Below are 19,832 nucleotides of genomic sequence, written 5' to 3' on the forward strand. Positions count from 1 at the left end.
TGGTTGGTGGCAGGCTGCGGCGTTGGACACTGAGGGGGAAGATTCAAAGATGGTTGCTTGAGTCTTTAACCTTAATAACCACGCATTTGGGAGACATTCATTCTGAAGGACATAGGAGGAAAAGTGTACCTGCAGAGAAAGATTGTGAATTCAGACTGGAAATGTTGAGTTTTGAGTGTCTTTGGTAAAATCCAAGACAGTGTGTTACAATTGAATATATACAGGAGGAAAACTATGAGACTATTGGGTTATGAAAGTGTAGTACAGAGAGTATTTCCAAGAGGGAAGTTATTATCATAGCTGCAGTGAGGCCAAATAAGACAAAGATGGAAAGGTGTTCATTAGGTTTAACTAGAAGGAAGTCATGGTGACCTTGACAAGTTTCAGTGGAGCAGTGGGGCCAGAGCCAGACTGCAGTGGGCTGGAATGAGTGGGAGGTAAGGAAGTAGAAAAAAGTGAATATAAACAACCATCAAGAAGTCTGGGACAGCCAAGGGGAGGGTAGAAGTAGGGCAGTCCCTGCAGGGGAAGATGTAGAGAGAGGGTTTTATTTGATATGGGAGAGAGTTGGGCATGTTTAAGTACTGATGGTAAGAGGCCAGTTTTTCTACTGAAGTCATTTTTCTCTCCTCTGGCTCCTGCCTTCTGTCTAAAGGTCTGCATAGTTCCTGGAAATCTCAGAGCAGATCTTTTAGGAGCATCAGAATTATCTCTCGCTAATTCATTATCAACTCTTACCAACCAACTTTTGTTATTAACTCATAAGCCCACATTCCCTGCTGACTATTTTCCATATGCTCACATTCACATTAGATAAAAACATTTCTCAAATTTGTTAATGGGGGTAAAGAAAACAAAACTAACCTTCTCACATTTCAAATTGGCCTGTAGATGATTTCAAACTGAGACATTAACATTTTAGACCAATTTTTAAAGATTTGAAGAAATTATTGTTTATGATTAACATTAATTACACATTTAGTCATTGGACTTGTTTATATTTACTTCACTATTATTTATAGACTTACTAATATAAAGCATATGTTTGTCATGGAACACCCAACAATGACCTGAAAGTCTTTGTTTTTTAAGTATTTTACAATTTGAAGATAAATTTTGGGGATTTATGATGATTTTCTACATTTTTGGTACAGTGCTTTCTGCTGTGTCCAAACAGTGTTCTTTATGGTTCAGCTGAAACTTTTTATTGATACCCTACATTCAAATTTCCTTCTATTTCTAAAATAAGTCCTTCTGTGTGATTCTTAGTAGGAAAAATGACCCTACTTCCTGCTGTGGAAGTTGAAGAGGCCAGTTACCTTCTCTTGATAACCACTGGCAGCTGAGATGTGGACAGTTGACTTAGAATCAGCCAACAGGTTCTCTCACCAAGGGTGTCACATCCTGGGGGAATGGTAGAAAATCTCAGGGACACTGAGACTCACTCTTTTTTTTTTTTTTGTACATGGATTAGCATTTCATTTATTAAAGAACTAAACAAATAGTGCAAGATGTGGGTACAAGGCAGTTTTCAATATTTCTAACGAGGGCAGAAAGCCTCGCTCCAGGAACGAAAAGACTGTAATATTTGAGCTTGACCAAGTTCGGCAGAAAATGAAGTCATAAGCTAAAAACTCTCAATTCTGTGCCCTGCTGGAATTAGGTCCGAAAACAGAGGATTTTCTTTGTGTTTACCATGTGACGTTAAATAAAAATACTCCTGTTGACATAAAACTCCAAAGCTCAGGGCACCCCTAGGCCACACAGCGGGCGCCTGCCCCAGAGGGCACCACCGGCCTCCATGGGAAAGTGATGCTTTCACTTCTCACCCTTGGCTGGCAGGCATCTCGGAAATGATCCTGAAATGCTCCCTGGGAAGAGGATTTATGCCCTTTCTGGGTGAACCACTCCCTGGACCCTTATAAACTGGGCTCGTTTTTTTTTTTTTTTACATCTTTATTGGAGTATAATTGCTTTACAATACTGTGTTAGTTTCTGCTGTACAACAAAGTGAATCAGCTGTATGTATACATATATCCCCATATCCCCTCCCTCCTGAGCCTCCCTCCCACCCTCCCTATCCCACCCCTCTAGGTGGTCACAAAGCACTGAGCTGATCTCCCTGTGCTATGCAGCAGCTTCCCACGAGCCATCCATTTTACATTTGGTAGTGTATATATGTCAATGCTACTCTCTCACTTCATCCCATCTTCCCCTCACCACCCCCGCCACCCCGCCGTGTCCTCAAGTCCATTCTCTACATCTGTGTCTTTATTTCTGCTCTGCCTCTAGGTTCATCAGTACCGTTTTTTTTAGATTCCATATACATTAGCATATGGTATTTATTTTCCTCTTTCTGACTTACTTCACTCTGTATGACAGACTCTAGGTCCATCCACCTCATTACAAATAACTCAATTTTGTTACTTTTTATGGGTGAGTAATATTCCATTGTATATATGTGCCACAACTTCTTTATCCATTCATCTGTCGATGGACACTTAGGTTGCTTCCATGTCCTGGCTGTTGTAAATAGTGCTGCAATGAACATTGTGGTACATGACTCTTTTTGAATTATGGTTTTCTCATGGTATATGCCCAGTAGGAGACTCACTCTCTTTTTTTTTTTTGAATTTTATTTTATTTTTTTATACAGCAGGTTCTTATTAGTTATCTATTTTATACATATTAGTGTATACATGTCAATCCCAATCTCCCAGTTCATCCCCCCACCCCCCACCCCCACTTCCCCCCCTTGGTGTCCATACGTTTGTTCTCTACATCTGTGTCTCTATTTCTGCCTTGCAAACCAGTCCATCTGTACCATTTTTCTAGATTCCACATATATGCATTAATATACGATATTTGTTTTTCTCTTTCTGATTTACTTCACTCTGTATGACAGTCTCTAGGTCCCTCCACATCTCTACAAATGACCTAGTTTTGTTCATTTTTATGGCTGAGTAATATTCCATTGTATATATGTACCACATCTTCTTTATCCATTCGTCTGTCGATGGGCATTTAGGTTGCTTCCATGACCTGGCTATTGTAAATAGTGCTGCAGTGAACATTGGGGTACATATATCTTTTTGAATTATGGTTTTCTCAGGGTATATGCCCAGTAGGAGACTCACTCTTGACGATGGCAACAGTGCTGAGTGCCCAGCAGCAATGGTGTCCATGGCACTGACCTAACCAGACTGCTCCAGGGAGTTGGTCCAGGCTGTGTCCTCAGCTGCCTGGCCCCTCTGGGTTCCTGTCTCTGCTCTGAGCCTGCTTCCTGTTGAGTCATTGAGCTCTCTGAGACCCTTCCAAGAAATTTCTCTTCTGCTTGAGTTACCTGGAGGCAGTTTCTGTTCTTTGCCATCAAGAAATTTGACGGATTCAGAGGGTCACAATGGAATAATAAAGCAGCCAACAAAAACATTATACTTAGCTAACATTTGTGGACTGCAGGCATTGTGCAAAGTGCTTTAAATAAATGATGTCACCAAATCCTCAAAACAACAGGATGAGGCAGGCATATGGGTCTATTCTTTCAAGAATGATCTCAAGGGCCTCCTTTTGTAAGAAAGCTTTTCTAATCTCCATTCCCTCTTGCAAGTAGACTTGAGTCCTCCTTTGTGTCTATTCTATGTCCTATAAAGAGGAGAGAATGGGTGTATGTATATATATATATATTTATACTTATTTTTATATTTGAATATTTATATATATTGTACACACATATGTACATACACACATATTCTCTTTATATATACAATATTAAATATATAAAGTATGTATAATATACCTAATATTATATGATATAATATGTAATATATAATACAATATATATATTTTATTTCCTAGCCTTTTATTAAGCTCTTACTATATGTCAGATACAGTGCTTAGCCATTCACTCACATGATCTCATGTCATTCCCACCAGAACTTTATGAATTAGATTTATTAGCTATTTTACAAAAGAGAAAGTGAGAGTAAGAAAGGTTAGATAACATTTTCAAGATATTACCTATGAGCTGCAGAGTTGAGAATTTAACACATTCCATTTTGTTTTGTTTCAAATTCCAAAGCCTCTGCTCTTAACACTGTACAAACTGCCTTCACTGCCTCATTACACTCACATGGAATTGCTTCCTTCTTGTTCTGGACTGAGGCAGAGTCTGATTTTACTTGTCTTTTTTTTTTTTCCCTTACTTGTCTAGGAGGGAGAGCAAATCTCCATTTCTTACAGCACTTCACCCAATCCTCTGTCCATGGCAGACATCACGAGTCGATGATTACACTCGTCCAGCGAGCTAGCTCAAGAATTCCTCTCCCTCTTTTCTACAGGAAGTCACTCCCAGTTAGAGTTGAATCCTATTGCTATTCCTGACTTAGAACAATGCCTCTCACATAAATGTGCTTAGCAAACTGTTGTTAGAGTGTTGCTGTTTTCTTCATTTTACAGATGAAGAAATGGTAATTAGAGAATTAAATAATAAGCCATTCACCTGGGGATATTAATGTCTACCTCATTGGGTTTTTTTGTGAGGATTAATTGAATTAATGCACATAAAACTCTTCAAATAGTGTCTTGGCACAAGGTAACTTGGTTATTAGTACTGCTACTCAAAAGCACACATGTTGTAACCACAGAGATAGGAAGGCAGTTGGTGGTTGCCAGGGATTGGAGGGAGGGACGGATGAGGTGTGACTACTTAATGGGTATGAGGTTTCCCTTTGGGGTGACGAAAATGTTTGCAACTAAATAGAGGTGGTGGTTGCACAACATTGTGACTCTACTAAATGTCACTGAATTGTACACTTCCAAATGGTTAATTTTGTGTTATATGAATTTGCCCTCAAAAAAAAAAAAAATTCTCAGAGATTATAGTGGATGGGGCAGGACCAGGGAGATCTGAGAGTGAGGGCTGCCTTAAATTTTGTTCCCTGGGCCCCTTGTTCACCTCAGATTAGTCCAAGCCCTGGTAATGTAGCCAGAATTTGGACCTAAGCCTTTAGTTCACTAAATAAAGGGTTCTTTCCGCTTTAATATGTTGCTTTAGAAATCAGGGAAAGTCTGTCCTCACTGGTGGATAGTTGTGATTTGTGTGCTGATAATTTCAGCTGGAGGAGGAGTTGTCCTCACCTCAGGCAGGAAAACAAGTGAATTTTTAAAGCCCTTTATAGTTTACAAAGCAGTTTTAGAGAACAATGGGTTGCAAATAATAGGAACTTACTGTACATGAGTAACCCATCTAATGAGCATAGTCAACATGACTCAAAAGAGACGGGTGGGCAGGAAGGGAAGTCTTGAAAGTTTATAGTCAGAAACTTCTCTTCCTGAACTTGGGGTCTGTCTTTGCTGACTGCAAAGGAAACGCAAAGACTTCAGAATGGTGTCTATTAAAAGCAAAGTGACATCATTCTCCTCCCTGGTCTGAAAGCAGCTCCACTGAGTTTGCTGCGGCATTAATGGGGCTGGTGACAGCCGCTTAGTCTAGGCTAAATAGACCTTAGGGTACAGTCATGAATTTGCCATAAGCGTGAAGTGACTGGGAGAGTCCTTGTGAAAACAAAATCTCAGATCTTCCACAGCTAATCTCTTGGCAGTTTGCTTTATTTATAACTGTGTAAATGTGTAGCAGCACAACCCACTTTGTAAACATAGCGCTCATTAATAAACAGTAAGATATTAATGAACAGCCACCTCTCATGTTAAGGCAACTTGACGTGTAGAACACAGCTAAGAATTAAGTAGCAAAAGGTGGTTTTAATTTATTACATGTTGTTCTTGTCTTTGTGTTAGATGGATTTTGAGGTGGCCTTGACCTGATTTCTGGTCAAAGGGGAAGCCTGTGTCCATGTCCACCATCTATCTCCTTGTAGCCCTGGCCCTAATGTACCAGTAGAGCAGAGGGGAGTGCACAGGGGTTATTTCTATTGCTTACAAAACCTTAAAAAGATCTTGAAAACCTTTTCAGATATTTTTGTTTCTTTCTTTAGGCATAAACCTTTTCCCTCTGCCACTGGAGATGCAGAAATAAATGGCATGGTTTCTGCCTCCAAGATCTATCAGTCTAATGGGAAGATGGTCACCGAAAGAGCTAACTGTGAGGTAGGTAATAAAGACCATTCTAAGGGGACTAAGTACCAGGTGAGCAGAGGAGAGGGGATATTCAACTCTATTGATCATATTGGGCTTGGGGGTGTGGAATGGGGCAAGATTAGTGGGGGGTTGAGAGAAGAGATAACATTTAAATTGGACCTTGAAGGATTTCCTTGGACGGTGGAGTGGTGGAAGGGTGTGTGTGTGTGTGTGTGTGTGTGTGTGTGTGCGTGTGTGTGTGATGGGGACAGAGAGGAAGCTTTTGCAGAGCAATGACAGAACACAGAACTCTGCACTTAGTTGAGTTCAGAGAGAGAAAGACTGAGTGTTGTATGGTTGGAATGTGGGAACCAACTGGAGGGATAGGTTGGGGAAAGAATGAGTTGAACAAATCTTGCGTCCTTATTTAATCAGTGAGAAAAAACAAAGATGTGGAAAAATTAGATGCCCTGCTCTAAATTCACAAAGATAAGAATGCAGAGAGTAATGGAAAAATGATGCAAAGGGAAGAAGTGATCTTTTGAGATGCTAAGAATGACAAAGCTTTCTGTATTCTTAGGAATACAGATGACTTTATCATGATTTTAGACTGCCTAGGTGTCAGAAAATATACCATTGAGGACCTGTCTGAGCAAAGATGTTGAAAGAGATGGTACTTTAATAGTCTGTGCTGCCAGGTCAGCGTGGGCGAAGTGGGCCTTCGGCTTGTTATTTGTGATCTTACATAGGGTCACTGTTTCTTTGGTTTTCATTTTCAGCATTTTTATTTCCAGATTTGTTTTGGTGATTAACTTTTATCACATGTTTAGGTGAATTTTAGGTGAATAACATTTGTGTTTAAATACATTTTGTATACTCTTAAGGCCGATTTCATTGGCCTGTGGTTAATTTTTTCTCCTTCAGGAATGTAATTCTGTTTTTGCTAAGAGACTCAATGGGGAAATTCTACTTTATCACCAGTTTTAAGTACTTTGAGTATTCTGTATCAGTTACAATGATATTTGTTAGACTTTAGAAAATGAAATCTATGTGCTGAATATTCGCTATTTGCCAATCCCACTGAGCTTTTCACTGGTCTCCATCCTGCTCTGTGCCCAGCACCGGCTGGGCTTCCTTGCCTGCTGCTATCGAAGGCACCAGCACATCAGAGAGAAGCTCAGGTCCATCCCTCTTTGGGCTTGGGTGACCACTCCCTCCCCTTCTCTCTGCAGGCCTCTCTAAGGCTCCCTCTGGTGTTTCTCCGTCCTTCCTCCGTTTGCTGACCTTAGCCTCCCACTGCCCCAAATCTTTGTAAACTCCTCAATTGCTCTGTATGAAAATTCTGCATTTCCTGGAAGACCCCACTGATGCATTATTGAGGTATGCTCAGAGAAAGTATATTGAAGATGCATATATGATAATTTGCATTCCTATAGTAAGTTTATTACATAAACTGAATTTAGTGGGGGTACAATTAGGAAACAACTTTTTTCTTTACATTAAAATGTAAGGCAAAACATTTTTTAAATATTCCTACAACTAACAACATGCTTTAGGACTTTTGCTTCCTCACCTCTTGAAAACAGCTCAGGCAGAATCATGTTTGGCTATTATTGAAGAGTTATATTTTCAAGTATTAGAGAACCTAGTTGAATCTAAAAAAAACCCCACACAATGACTCTCCATCCTGCATACAGTTTAAAAGTTTCGCCCAAGTTCTTTGCTCTCTCCTCAGCTTAATTCTGACTCAAAGCTTGGGGTTTGGCAGTGGGAAAGATGGGCATTATCTGTACTTTCACTCTTTCCTTTCCCACCCTGTCCCACCAAACTCCAGTATTATGGATTTTTTTTTTTTTGGCCGTGCCACATGGCTTGTGGGATCTTAGTTCCCTGACCAGGGATCCAACCTGGGCCCTGGCATTGAAAGCACCGAGTCCTCACCACTGGACTGCCAGGGAATTCCCCTGGAATTTTTAAAATATCCAGCTTAAAGTAAGTAAGATACCAGCCTCCCTTATCTGACAAGCTCTGGCTTTTCTGAGTGATTCACTTGAAAGCTTCTTCAGTTGTCTCCAGGCTGGGTGAAGACATCCCTTTCTCATCTCTACATATAAATTCACCTTTGAAGAACTTTCTTTCTGATGAATCTCTAGTTTTCTCTTTCATATGCTGCTGGGGAGGTGAGCAATGGATGAGTTTGACCTCTTTTAATAATTTCTGAGAGGACGTGTCCCTAGATGATGATCTGTTTTGATAGCTTTGAGGCTCTAGCTAAAATTTCCTGGTTAGACATCAAGAAATGTCTAATCTCACATCCTGTTATGTTTGCATATTTTAAAAGGCATATTAAGAAAAGAAAAAGATGGTGGCCATTCTGACTGGTGTGAGGTGATACCTCGTTGTAGTTTTAATTTGCATTTCTCTAATGATTAGTGATGTTGAGCATTCTTTCATGTGTTTGTTGGCTATCCGTATATCTTCTTTGGAGAAATGTCTATTTAGGCCATCATCAAAAAATCTACAAACAATAAATGCTGAAGAGGGTGTGGAGAAAAGGGAACCCTCTTGCAGTGTTGCTGGGAATGTAAATTGATACAGCCACTATGGAGAACAGTATGGAGGTTCCTTACAAAACTAAAAATAGAACTACCATATGACCTAGCAATCCCACTACTGGGCATATACCCTGAGAAAACCATAATTCAAAAAGAGTCATGTACCAAAATATTCATTGCAGCTCTATTTACAATAGCCAGGACATGGAAGCAACCTAAGTGTCCATCGACAAATGAAAGGATAAAGAAGATGTGGCACATATATACAATGGAATATTACTCAGCCATAAAAAGAAATGAAATTGAGTTACTTGTAGTGAGGTGGATGGACCTAGAGTCTGTCATACAGAGTGAAGTAAGTCAGAAAGAGAAAAACAAATACCATATGCTAACACATATATATGGAATAAAAAAAAAAAAAAAAAGGTTCTGAAGAACCTGGGGGCAGGACAGGAATAAAGATGCAGACGTAGAGGATGGACTTGAGGATATGGGGAGTGGGAAGGGTAAGCTGGGACGAAGTGAGAGAATGGCATGGACATATATACACTACCAAATGTAAAATAGATAGCTAGTGGGAAGCAGCCACATAGCCCAGGGAGATCAGCTCGGTGCTTTGTGACCACCTAGAGGGGTAGGATAGGGAGGGTGGGAGGGAGGGAGACGCAAGAGGGAGGAGATATGGGGATATACGTATATGTATAGCTGATGCACTTTGTTATAAAGCAGAAACTAACACACCATTGTAAAGCAATTATACTCCAATAAAGATGTTAAAAATAAATAAATAAAATAAAAAGAGAAAAGAAAAAAAAAAGAAAAGAAAAAGAGGAATATAGATGGAAGAAAGTGAGAAAAAAATTCATGAGAAAATAGAGTGAGACAAAAATAAGGGAAAGTGGAGAGAGAAAAAACAAGAAAGAAGAGCTCTCATCTTGATGTCCTGAAATTCCTGCTGATGTCTTGCCTTGTATTAGTTGACTCTCAGTGTAACATTGCCCTTGGATGCTAAAGTGTGATATTTTATTTGGAAAGAGTTCAGTGTAGTGAAATAAGTGATAATTTCAAAAAGAAAAACCAGACATTTAGGAGCACTACTAAATTGCTAAAATTTAGTTTTTAATTCTAGCAGACATTGAATTTGTTCCTTTACCATCCATTTCAGCTTCCTTGAGTGACAACCATGGACTTTAGGAGGGATGAACCTTATCTTCAGATCCAGAGGAGGGTCCTGCTTGATCTAAGCCTCTCAGAATAATCCCAGTTCCCTGTCATAGTGATTGATACAGGTTTAAGCCAGTCAGAGCATAGCAGTTCCCATCCTACAGACACTGTGTTGGAATAGTCCAGTAAGAGTGAAGCCTGGGACTTTTGTATGATGATGTTTCCAAAAACTGGCTTTGGCCTTTGTTCTACCCTTGGATGTGACTGCGGAACCACCATAAGTGCTGCTGGCAGTCATTTTATGAGGCCAGCCCAAGAACAAAGCCAACATTTGAAGGCAGACAGAACTGAGGTAACTGCAGAAAAATTGAGCCAGCCTAGACCAAACCATGCCTGGGACCAACCCATGGAAAGTCCTATGGACTTTTCAGTTACAGGAGCTAGTAAATTCCCTGAATTTTTAAAGCCAGTTGGATAGCTTTTCTATTATTTGCCACAGAAATAATCTCAGTTGATAACACTTTTGTTGCATTTGAGTAATTTAAACTGAATTAAAACAACCAGTCCTCAGTCCTCACTAAAAGACAATATACATTTATAGTTTCTGAATATCGAATGCATTTATAGTTTGTTACATACACAATGCAAAGGATCGAAACTAAAATCCCAAAAGCCGGACCTCATTGCTTCGTTCACACAGAATAAGGGCTATGGAATTTCAAGGAACTCAAACTTTAATATTAAAGTTACTTGAAGATAAAGGAAAAATTATAGATGAGCCAGAGCTGAAATGGTTTGAAAGAACGCAGCTATTTTGACATAAACTTCTGCCAAGCTAGGCAGAATAGAAATGAAGAAAAACTGATATGAGTTTAAAGTCTACTGTTTGCCAGTTACTTTCATAAACATTATCACACTGAATTTTTACAATAATCCTTTGAGATTGCTATTATCCCCTCCCCCACCTCCATCCCCATGTTACATTTGTGGAAACAGGCTCGGAAAGGAAAAGCAATTTGTTCAAGATAATATAGTTATTTAGTATCAGAGGCAGGATTTGAGTCCAGATTATGTTCTTTCTACAAACTCGTTGTTTCTTTATAACAGCAGTCCCTAACCCTTTTGGCACCAGGGACCGGTTTAGTGGAAGACAATTTTTCCACAGACCTGGGGAGGGGGATGGTTTCGGGATAATTCAAGCACATTACATTTATTGTGCACTTTATTTCTATTATTATTACATTGTAATATATAATGAAATAATCATACAACTCACCATAATGCAGAATCAGTGGGAGCCCTGAGCTTGTTTTCACTTGCCACTCACTGATACGGTTTTGATATGAGTCTGCAAGCAACTGATTTACTATGGTCTCTGTGCAGTCAAACCTCTCTGCTAATGATAATCTGTATTTGCAGCCACTCCCCAGAGCTAGCATCACTGCCTCAGCTCCACCTCAGATCATCAGGCATTAGATTCTCATAAGGAGCAGGCAACCTAGATCCCTCGCATGTGCAGTTCACAGTAGGGTTTGTGCTCCTATGAGAATTTAATGTCACCACTGATCTGCCAGGAGATGGAGCTCAGGCGCTAATGCAAGCGATGGGGAGCGGCTGTAAATACAGATGAAGCTTTGCTCGCCCGCCTGCCTCTCTCCTCTTGCTGTGCGGCCCGGTTCCTAACAGGCCACGGACCGGTACCAGTCCATGGCCTGGGGGTTGGGGCTTTAAAAGATATAGCTGGAAACTACAGGGGTCTGTAATGCTGGCCAGGGTTGGAGCAACTTAGAATGCATTTAATAGTTGCTTTGTGTGCTGGAGGTCTTTTAGATTGCAGACCCTGAGCTTTAGCTTTTTTGGTATTATTTAATTTACAAACAAGTCTGGCCCTCTGCCTTGGGAATAGCAAACACAAAGGAAGAATTGGATTCAGTAGTGTTTGCTTCCATATAACCTAACCAAACATAGGATGCCTTATTCTGATGCACTGCTTCCTTCTCGTTTTCCTAAAAAGATTCATGAACCCTCTGCCAATATGATAAGTGTTGGGGGAAATGAGTTTCTGAATTGTCATTCTAGGAATTGCCTTTTGCAGCTGAAACTTCACCACTTAGTCAAGCCTTCCCCTGCCATCTGCTCAGCTCCAAAACTGCTGCAAAGGTTGAGAGGATCTGCTTAAATTACAAAGAACCATATCTATGATAGAAATTCCATGCCATGAAATCTTCTCTTATTTTCCCAGCTTGTCTGACACTGGCTCCAGAGGACCACACTTTTAGGGTCACCAGGGTGCTGTCGCAAGGTATCAGGTCTTCAAAGGCAGCCTTTCATCAACAAATCATCGTTTCCAGATATTCATTGGAACTAACCTCATAATCCAAACTTGCAAACTCATTTTGTCCCCAGCTCTGGGCCAGTCAGGTCTGAGAGAATTTAAGGAAATCTCCATCAGTTTTGGTGGCTTAATATCATCTTAGTCTGTTGGTATATGTGAAAGTGACTAACCGGGCACACAGCAGGCATTGTCCTTCAGGTCTAATTGTCAGACTCTTCCCCAGTTTTTGTGAGTAAACCTGTCTTAAGCCATTGTTCTAGAGCCTACATGCCTATCTTTTCTCCCTGTGCTCAAGTTGTTAGTTTAGCAAGGACTGAAGTTCTTTTATTATCAGTTCAGCCCTTGTAAAGGCCTGTGTAGGTCTTTGATGCTTGCTTCTATGTCTCTCCAACATTTATTCCTTCATTTGTCCACTCATTCATTCATTCAATATGTTCATTTATTAGACAGTTTTTGCCAGTTTGTTAATGCTGGTCCTGGCAGTTCAAAATGTCTCAGGTCATGCTCCCTAGAAGCAGAGATTGATGTGGGTATTCTTAGCAAGCCATTTAATCCTGAGGGAATGCTGTAAATATGGTGGGGAAACAGAATAGGGCAGGGGAAGAAGCTAAGCTATGATGTGATTTCATGGGACACTCTGGAGAGTGAATGGTACCATACAAGTTATTCTCCCCGTTGGCCAGGGGGCTGGGCTGTTACAACCCTGCTATCGGTCACTGGTTAGCTATGGACCACCCTTGGAGGTGGGGATGAGTAGAGGCTAATGTGAGCTCGCAAGCACTGCCAGACAGTTCTGTCAGGCAAGGACAGTTTCTCTGGGAGGCTTGGAGTGTGAGCCTTGCACTCATGACGTCTGAGACACGATAATGACAAAGTGGATCTAGGTGGAGCACCAATAGCGTGTGCATCACAATGATACCTGATATTTAGTCTCTGAGTGACTCCATAGAAATGGGTCATTGTAACACAACGTGGAGACAGAGTGATAGAGCTATGCACATAAGGAGCACATAAACCAAGCCAGGTGTGAGTATGTGGGGGGATGGAAGAGAGGTGAGATGGAGGAGAAAATTTTCTCAAGGAAAGTTTCCCCAAGACAAATGATTCATAAATTGAGGCCTGAAGGGTAAGATGGATGATGGAAGAGGGAGGAAATTTCCACCAGAGAGCATGAACATGAACATTGGTAAATAGGGCTGCATTATGACTTTTGTGTGCCTTAAGCACTTTAGCCTCTCCTGAGCCCCCTCCTCCATAAAAAATATTAAAAATTGTGTGTTATGACTGTACTGATATAAATATCAATATAATCCAGGTTGGATTATATTTATTTTTTCTTTAGATTTTAAAAGAGATTGAAACATTTTCATGGTCCCCTAAAGGTACCTTGACCCTGTGCCTCTTATGCCTAAATGGACATGTGGGCCCTGTCAGTGAAGGTAGGAACATGTGGGAAGGCAATCCTGAATAGATCAGTGCTGCTGGATGCTAAGTGTGCAGCTGTTTCTGTCTCCTGGCCTGTGCTCCCATCTGCTGCCTGACTGCGTTTCAACTAACCCTTATCACCGCCTTCCCCTAAGACCATGCTCTCCTGAGACTGGACTGGGTTGGATAGTGTCTCCCCCAAATTCATATCCACTCGGAACCTTAGAATGTCATTATTTAGAAATAGGATCTTTTCAGATGTAATTAGTCAAATTCACATGAACATCTTAGAATAGATTGAGCCTATAATCCAAGGACTGGTGTTCTTATAAGAAGAGATGACACAGAGAGAGGAAGGCCATGTGATGTTTGAGGCAGTGATTAGAGCAATGCAGCTACAAGACAAGGAATACCAAGAATTGCCTGCAATTATCGGAAGCTAGGAGAGAGGCATGGAACAGATTCTTCCCTAGAGCCCTTAGAGGGAGTCTGGCCCTGCTGACACCTTGCTGTTGAATTTCTGGTCTCCAGACTGCAAAAGAATAAATTTATGTTGTTTTAGCCACCCAACTTTGTTATGGTGGAACTTAGTTATGGTAATCCTAGGAATCTGGTATAGACGGTCTCTGCAAAACGTCTCACCTGAATCTCAGGTGTTCCTGGTTATGAGTGGGCACAGTCGGGCCCTGATTCGTCAACTCTTTTCCCCATTACTTTCTTTTTTAAAAAATTTATTTATTTATTTATCTATTTTTGGCTGTGTTGGGTCTTCGTTTCTGTGCGAGGGCTTTCTCCAGTTGCGGCAAGCGGGGGCCACTCTTCATCGTGGTGCGCGGGCCTCTCACTATCGCGGCCTCTCCTGTTGCGGAGCACAGGCTCCAGACGCGCAGGCTCAGCAATTGTGGCTCACGGGCCTAGTCGCTCCGCGGCATGTGGTATCTTCCCAGACCAGGGCTCGAACCCGTGTCCCCTGCATTGGCAGGCAGATTCTCAACCACTGCGCCACCAGGGAAGCCCTCCCCATTACTTTCTAAAGTAGCTGTCCACTTTCCAGCACTGATAGTTAGTCCCTGAGTACTGAAGAGCAAGGAGATGAGTGGACAGACCAGAGAAGCTGCTAAGGTAGCTTTTGTTTCACCGGGCAGTTTCCTTCATTTACTCATTGTATCACACTTACTTTCAGCAGTGCTGGGTGCTAGAAGAAAATGGAGCATTGTTTTCAAAGTTTCAAAGAAAAATGTTCGCTTTGGGGGGCAGGAGGAGAAAAGGAAGCTAGGTACAGTAAATGTACTGTTTAATATTTTTCTTTTCCCTTATTCAAAAAAGCCTGTCCGAAAAAAACAGGCTTTTCCAGTTTCCTAGCCATTTAACAAAAATCTTAATGTGTAATTAATGTGTAAAGAAATTGTTGCATGTGTAATACATGTAAATGTGAAGATAACATGCTGCAACATCTCATAAACTATGTGCTACTGGAGGGGAAGGACCACATCTTTCTCTTCTTAATGCTCAGAGTCTGGCACAGTACCTGGAACATCATAATCCTCCAGTAAATGTTTGCTGAATGAATTAATCTGCCATACATTCATTCCCAAGGTGATTTAGCTCATTGGGGTCATGGGGCAGATGTCCCTCATTGCATCACATGCACAAGACCTAAGGTTGCATCTTTTTTTTTTTTTTTGATAAATTTATTTATTTATTTATTATTTATTTTTGGCTGTGTGGGGTCTTCATTGCTGCACACAGGTTTTCTCTAGTTGAGGCGAGTGAGGGCCACTCTTCATTGTGGCGTGCGGGCTTCTCATTGTGGTGGCTTCTCTTGTTGTGGAGCACGGACTGTAGGCTCACGGGCTTCAGCAGTTGTGGCACACAGGCTCAGTAGTTGTGGCTCATGGGCTCCAGAGCACAGGCTCAGTAGTTGTGGTGCACAGGCTTAGTTGCTCCACAGCATGTGGGATCTTCCTGGACCAGGGCTCGAACCCGTGTCCCCTGCATTGGCAGGCGGATTCTTAACCACTGCGCCACGAGGGAAGTCCCATAAGGTTGCATCTTTTAGATGGGACCACAATTTTTTTGGTGCAAGTGTATGAATGAATAGCTATATTGTCTAGATGTTACCTCCAAACAAGTTCACAAGATCAAATACTCTCCGCTTACATGTCAGTATGCTCGAGAAAGGTACTGTCCTTTATATACAGTAATACTAGTACAAAATTATAACTTTACAATGGAAATTTTTTGTTTATGATTGAAAACACATCATTTTTAGCAGGTTTACTGGATATGGAGAGTAATTTTAACATTTATGGAGTGTCTGTTATCAACCAGGACTACGGTAAGCACTGCATATGCAATATCTCATTCAGTCATCACAACTTACCTATGAGGCTATTATTATCACCACTTTACTGGGAAGAAAACTTACATTAGACAGATTAATTAATTAGCCCATAAATTTGCAGAGCTGGGGTTCAGATAGTTGTTTTTCTAACTGCAAAATGCTTTGCTGGTGAATCTCAAGCTTTAGTGTACTAAAAAACATCTAGGGGAGTTTGACAAAAATACAGATTCTTAAGTCTTACTACTAGAGAACCAACAAGTCTAAGGTAGGCTCAAGTATCTATATCTTTAAGTATCACCCAGGTGACCTGGATGCAAGTGGTCCATGGGCCACACTTGGAGAAGCACTGCTTTGTACTATGAGATGTCAAATACACAGTGTGAATTATTCTTTTTTATTTAATGTCTTTGATTTAACATAATTTTCCCCCTTGTGGCTGTCTAGTTTTTCCAGCATTATTTATTGTAATGTACATTCTTTCCTCACTTCTTGTAGTTTCATTTTTGTCATAAATCAAGTGTCCATATATATGGGTTCTGAACATGACCCTCCTGTTTTATTTTTTTCTGTATAATTCTTATCATCATCCATTGTAAACACTCTTTGAGAAATTACACTGTAGACCAAAGGGCAAGAAACATTGGAAAACCCCATGGATCTTTCTGTGACTGGACATAATATCTGTAAAATTTAGAGATGGCCATTTGCAAAGCAATGGCCAGCATTTCCTGGTATCCTCATTTAAATGTATCTATTTGGTCTACCAAGTACAATTTCTAGAATTTTTAGAAATCTGTCTACTGTTCAGTAACACTCAGGAATTACTCTTTTTCCCTCTCCATATTTGTAGCTCTCACTCTCCAAGACCTCTTTTACCAAATAAGCATTACAACATTTTGGGAAAGAAGTCATCTTTTTTTTAAAAATTAAAATTTGTATGGAAACACAAACGACCCCGAATAGCCAAAGCAATCCTGAGAAAGAAAAATGGAGCTGAAGTCAGGCTCCCTGACTTCAGACTATACTACAAAGCTACAGTCATCAAAACAGTATGGTACTGGCACAAAAACAGATATATAGATAAATGGAACAGGATAGAAAGCCCAGAAAGAAACTCATGCACCTATGGTCGATTAGTCTACAACAAAGGAGACAAGACTATACAATGGAGAAAAGACAGTCTCTTTAATAAATGGTGCTGGGAAAACTGGACAGCTACATGTAAAATAAAGAAATTAGGGGAATTCCCTGGCAGTCCAGTGGTTAGGACTCAGCACATTCAGTCACAGGGCCTGGGTTCGATCCCTGGTCAGGGAACTAAGATCCTGCAAGCCATACCACATGAACAAAAAAAGAAAGAAAGAAAGAAAGAAAGAAATTAGAACATTCTCTAACACCACACACAAAAATAAACTCAAAATGGATCAAAGACCTAAATGTAAGACCAGACACTATAAAACTCTTAGAGGAAAACATAGTCAGAATACTCTTTTACATAAATCACAACAATATCTTTTTTGATCCACCTCTTAGAGTAATGAAAATAAAAACAAAAATAAACAAATGGGACCTAATTCAACTTAAAAGCTTCTGCATGGCAAAGGAAACCATAAACAAAACGAAAAGACAACCCACAGAATGAGAGAAAATATTTGCAAATGATGCAACCAACAAGGGATTAATCTCCAAAATTTACAAACAGCTCATGCAGCTCTATGTAAAAAAAAAACAAAAACCGACAAACAACCCAAATAAAAAACGGGCAGAAGATCTAAATAGACATTTCTCCAAAGAAGACATACAGATGGCCAAAAAGTACATGAAAAGATGCTCAACATCACTAATTATCAGAGAAATGCAAATCAAAACTACAGTGAGGTATCATCTCACACTGGTCAGAATGGCCATCACCAAAAGTCTGCAAATGGGGACTTCCCTGGTGGCCCAGTGGTTAAGACTCTGTGCTCCCAATGCAGGGGGCCTCGGTTCAATCCCTGATCAGGGAACTAGATCCTGCATGCTGCAACTAAGAGCCTGCATGCCGCAACTAAAAGATCCTGCACACCGCAACTAAAAGATCCCACATGTCACAAGGAAGATCCCGCATGTGGCAACTAAGACCCAGCACAGCCAAATAAATAAATAAATATTAAAAAAAAAAAAAGCCTACAAACAAAAAATGCTGGAGAGGGTGTAGAGAAAAGGGAACCCTCTTGCACTGTTGGTGAGAATGTAAATTGGTACAGCCACTGTGGAGATCAGTGTGGAGTTTCCTTAAAAAACAAAAAATAGAACTACCACATCATCCAGCAATCCCACTCCTGGGCATATATCTGGAGAAAACCATAATTCGAAAAGATACATGCACTCCAATGTTTACTGCAGCACTATCTACAATAGCCAAGACATGGAAGCAACCTAAATGTCCATCAACAGTGGAATGGATAAAGAATATGTAGTACAGATATACAATGGAATACTACTCAGTCATAAAAAAGAACAAAATAATGCCATTTGCAGCAACATGTATGGACCTAGAGATTATCATACTAAGTAAATCAGATAGAGAAAGACAAATATCATATGATATCCCTCATATGTGGAATCTAATTAAAAATGATATAAATAAACTTATTGACAAAACAGAAAAAGACTCACAAATTTCTAAAACAAACTTATGGTTACCAAAGGGGAAACATGGAGAGGAGGGACAAATTAGGAACTTGGGATTAACATACACACACTACTATATATAAAATAGATTACCAACAAGGCCCTACTGTATAGCACAGGGAACTCTACTCAGTATTCTGTAATAACGTATATGGGAAAAGAATCTGAAAAAGAATGAGTTGTGTATATGATAACTGAATCACTTTGCTGTACACCTGAAACTAACACAACATTGTAAATCAACTATACTCCAATAAATTTTTTTAAAAATTAAAATTAAATTTAATATACATACGTTTTAATGTATCTGAAAACATACATTAAATTTCTTGAAAATATACATTACATTTCTTGAATGATCAGCCCATAATCCTCATTTTGAAAAGCTGAAAACTATAAGGCAGCCATGATTATATTATCTGAAAACAAAGTAGCAGTCCTGTTTTGCCCCCAGCTACTTCCCTTTCTCTTCCCATCTATAACAATGTTACATGCTCTTCATTTCCCATTTAATCTTTAACCACTGTTATTTGCCCTCTGCCCTCACTACTCCAATTGGTCACCTTCAACTTTGTGTCTTCAAAAGTTATCTTTTATTAAGAGCATCTTATTTTACATTCAAATGTCATTAGGAAAGAAAGATAAAATATAGACATAGTAGTATTTACCTCTCAGGTGTTCTGCTTTTGAACAAAATTTTCCCCCTCACAGCAATTTTCTTTTGCCTCAGATAGGGTGCCTATTGTAAATTTAGCTTCATTTAATTTGATTTATAAATGAGAAAAACAACAGATTATACATATTTGCCCACTGAAACATAAGGCTTCCATTTAAATTTGATTTCATGCCAACATGTAATTTTGATATCCTGTCAAGCAAACTCTTAAAACCATCTTTTCTTTTTATAGTACTATATGATACAGGCTAAAAAGACAGCATTTGTGAGGAATTGCAGGTGAGGAAACTGAGGCATAGAGATATGAAATTATTTAGCTAAAACCATGAAGGAAATTGTATAAACAACCCAGATTCCACTGTATTGCTTTTCAATGAGTTCCAAGATTCGAGACAGTTACCCAGCTGGATCCCCAAGAAGGGCAAAAGCTTCCCATTAGAAGCAGTTCAGGGGGCTTCCCTGGTGGCACAGTGGTTAAGAATCCGCCTGCCAATGCAGAGGACACGGGTTTGAGCCCTGGTCCGGGAAGATCCCATATGCCATGGAGCAGCTAAGCCCGTGTGCCACAACTAATGAGCCTGCGCT

The 19,832-nt window shown here is 40.1% G+C and overlaps 1 protein-coding gene across 1 annotated transcript in view; it reads left to right on the forward strand.

The window, feature by feature from the left end:
* Nucleotides 1-19,832, forward strand: part of LOC118896380 (spermatogenesis-associated protein 31D4-like) — a 210,364-nt gene that overhangs the window by 162,094 nt on the left and 28,438 nt on the right. Inside the window, exon 4 of the mRNA XM_036854155.1 lies at nucleotides 5,994-6,105. The gene's annotated coding sequence lies outside the window, so the exon portion shown is untranslated. The remainder of the gene's footprint in view (nucleotides 1-5,993; nucleotides 6,106-19,832) is intronic.

Source organism: Balaenoptera musculus, chromosome 6 (assembly GCF_009873245.2).
Source record: "Balaenoptera musculus isolate JJ_BM4_2016_0621 chromosome 6, mBalMus1.pri.v3, whole genome shotgun sequence".
NCBI lineage: Eukaryota > Metazoa > Chordata > Mammalia > Artiodactyla > Balaenopteridae > Balaenoptera > Balaenoptera musculus.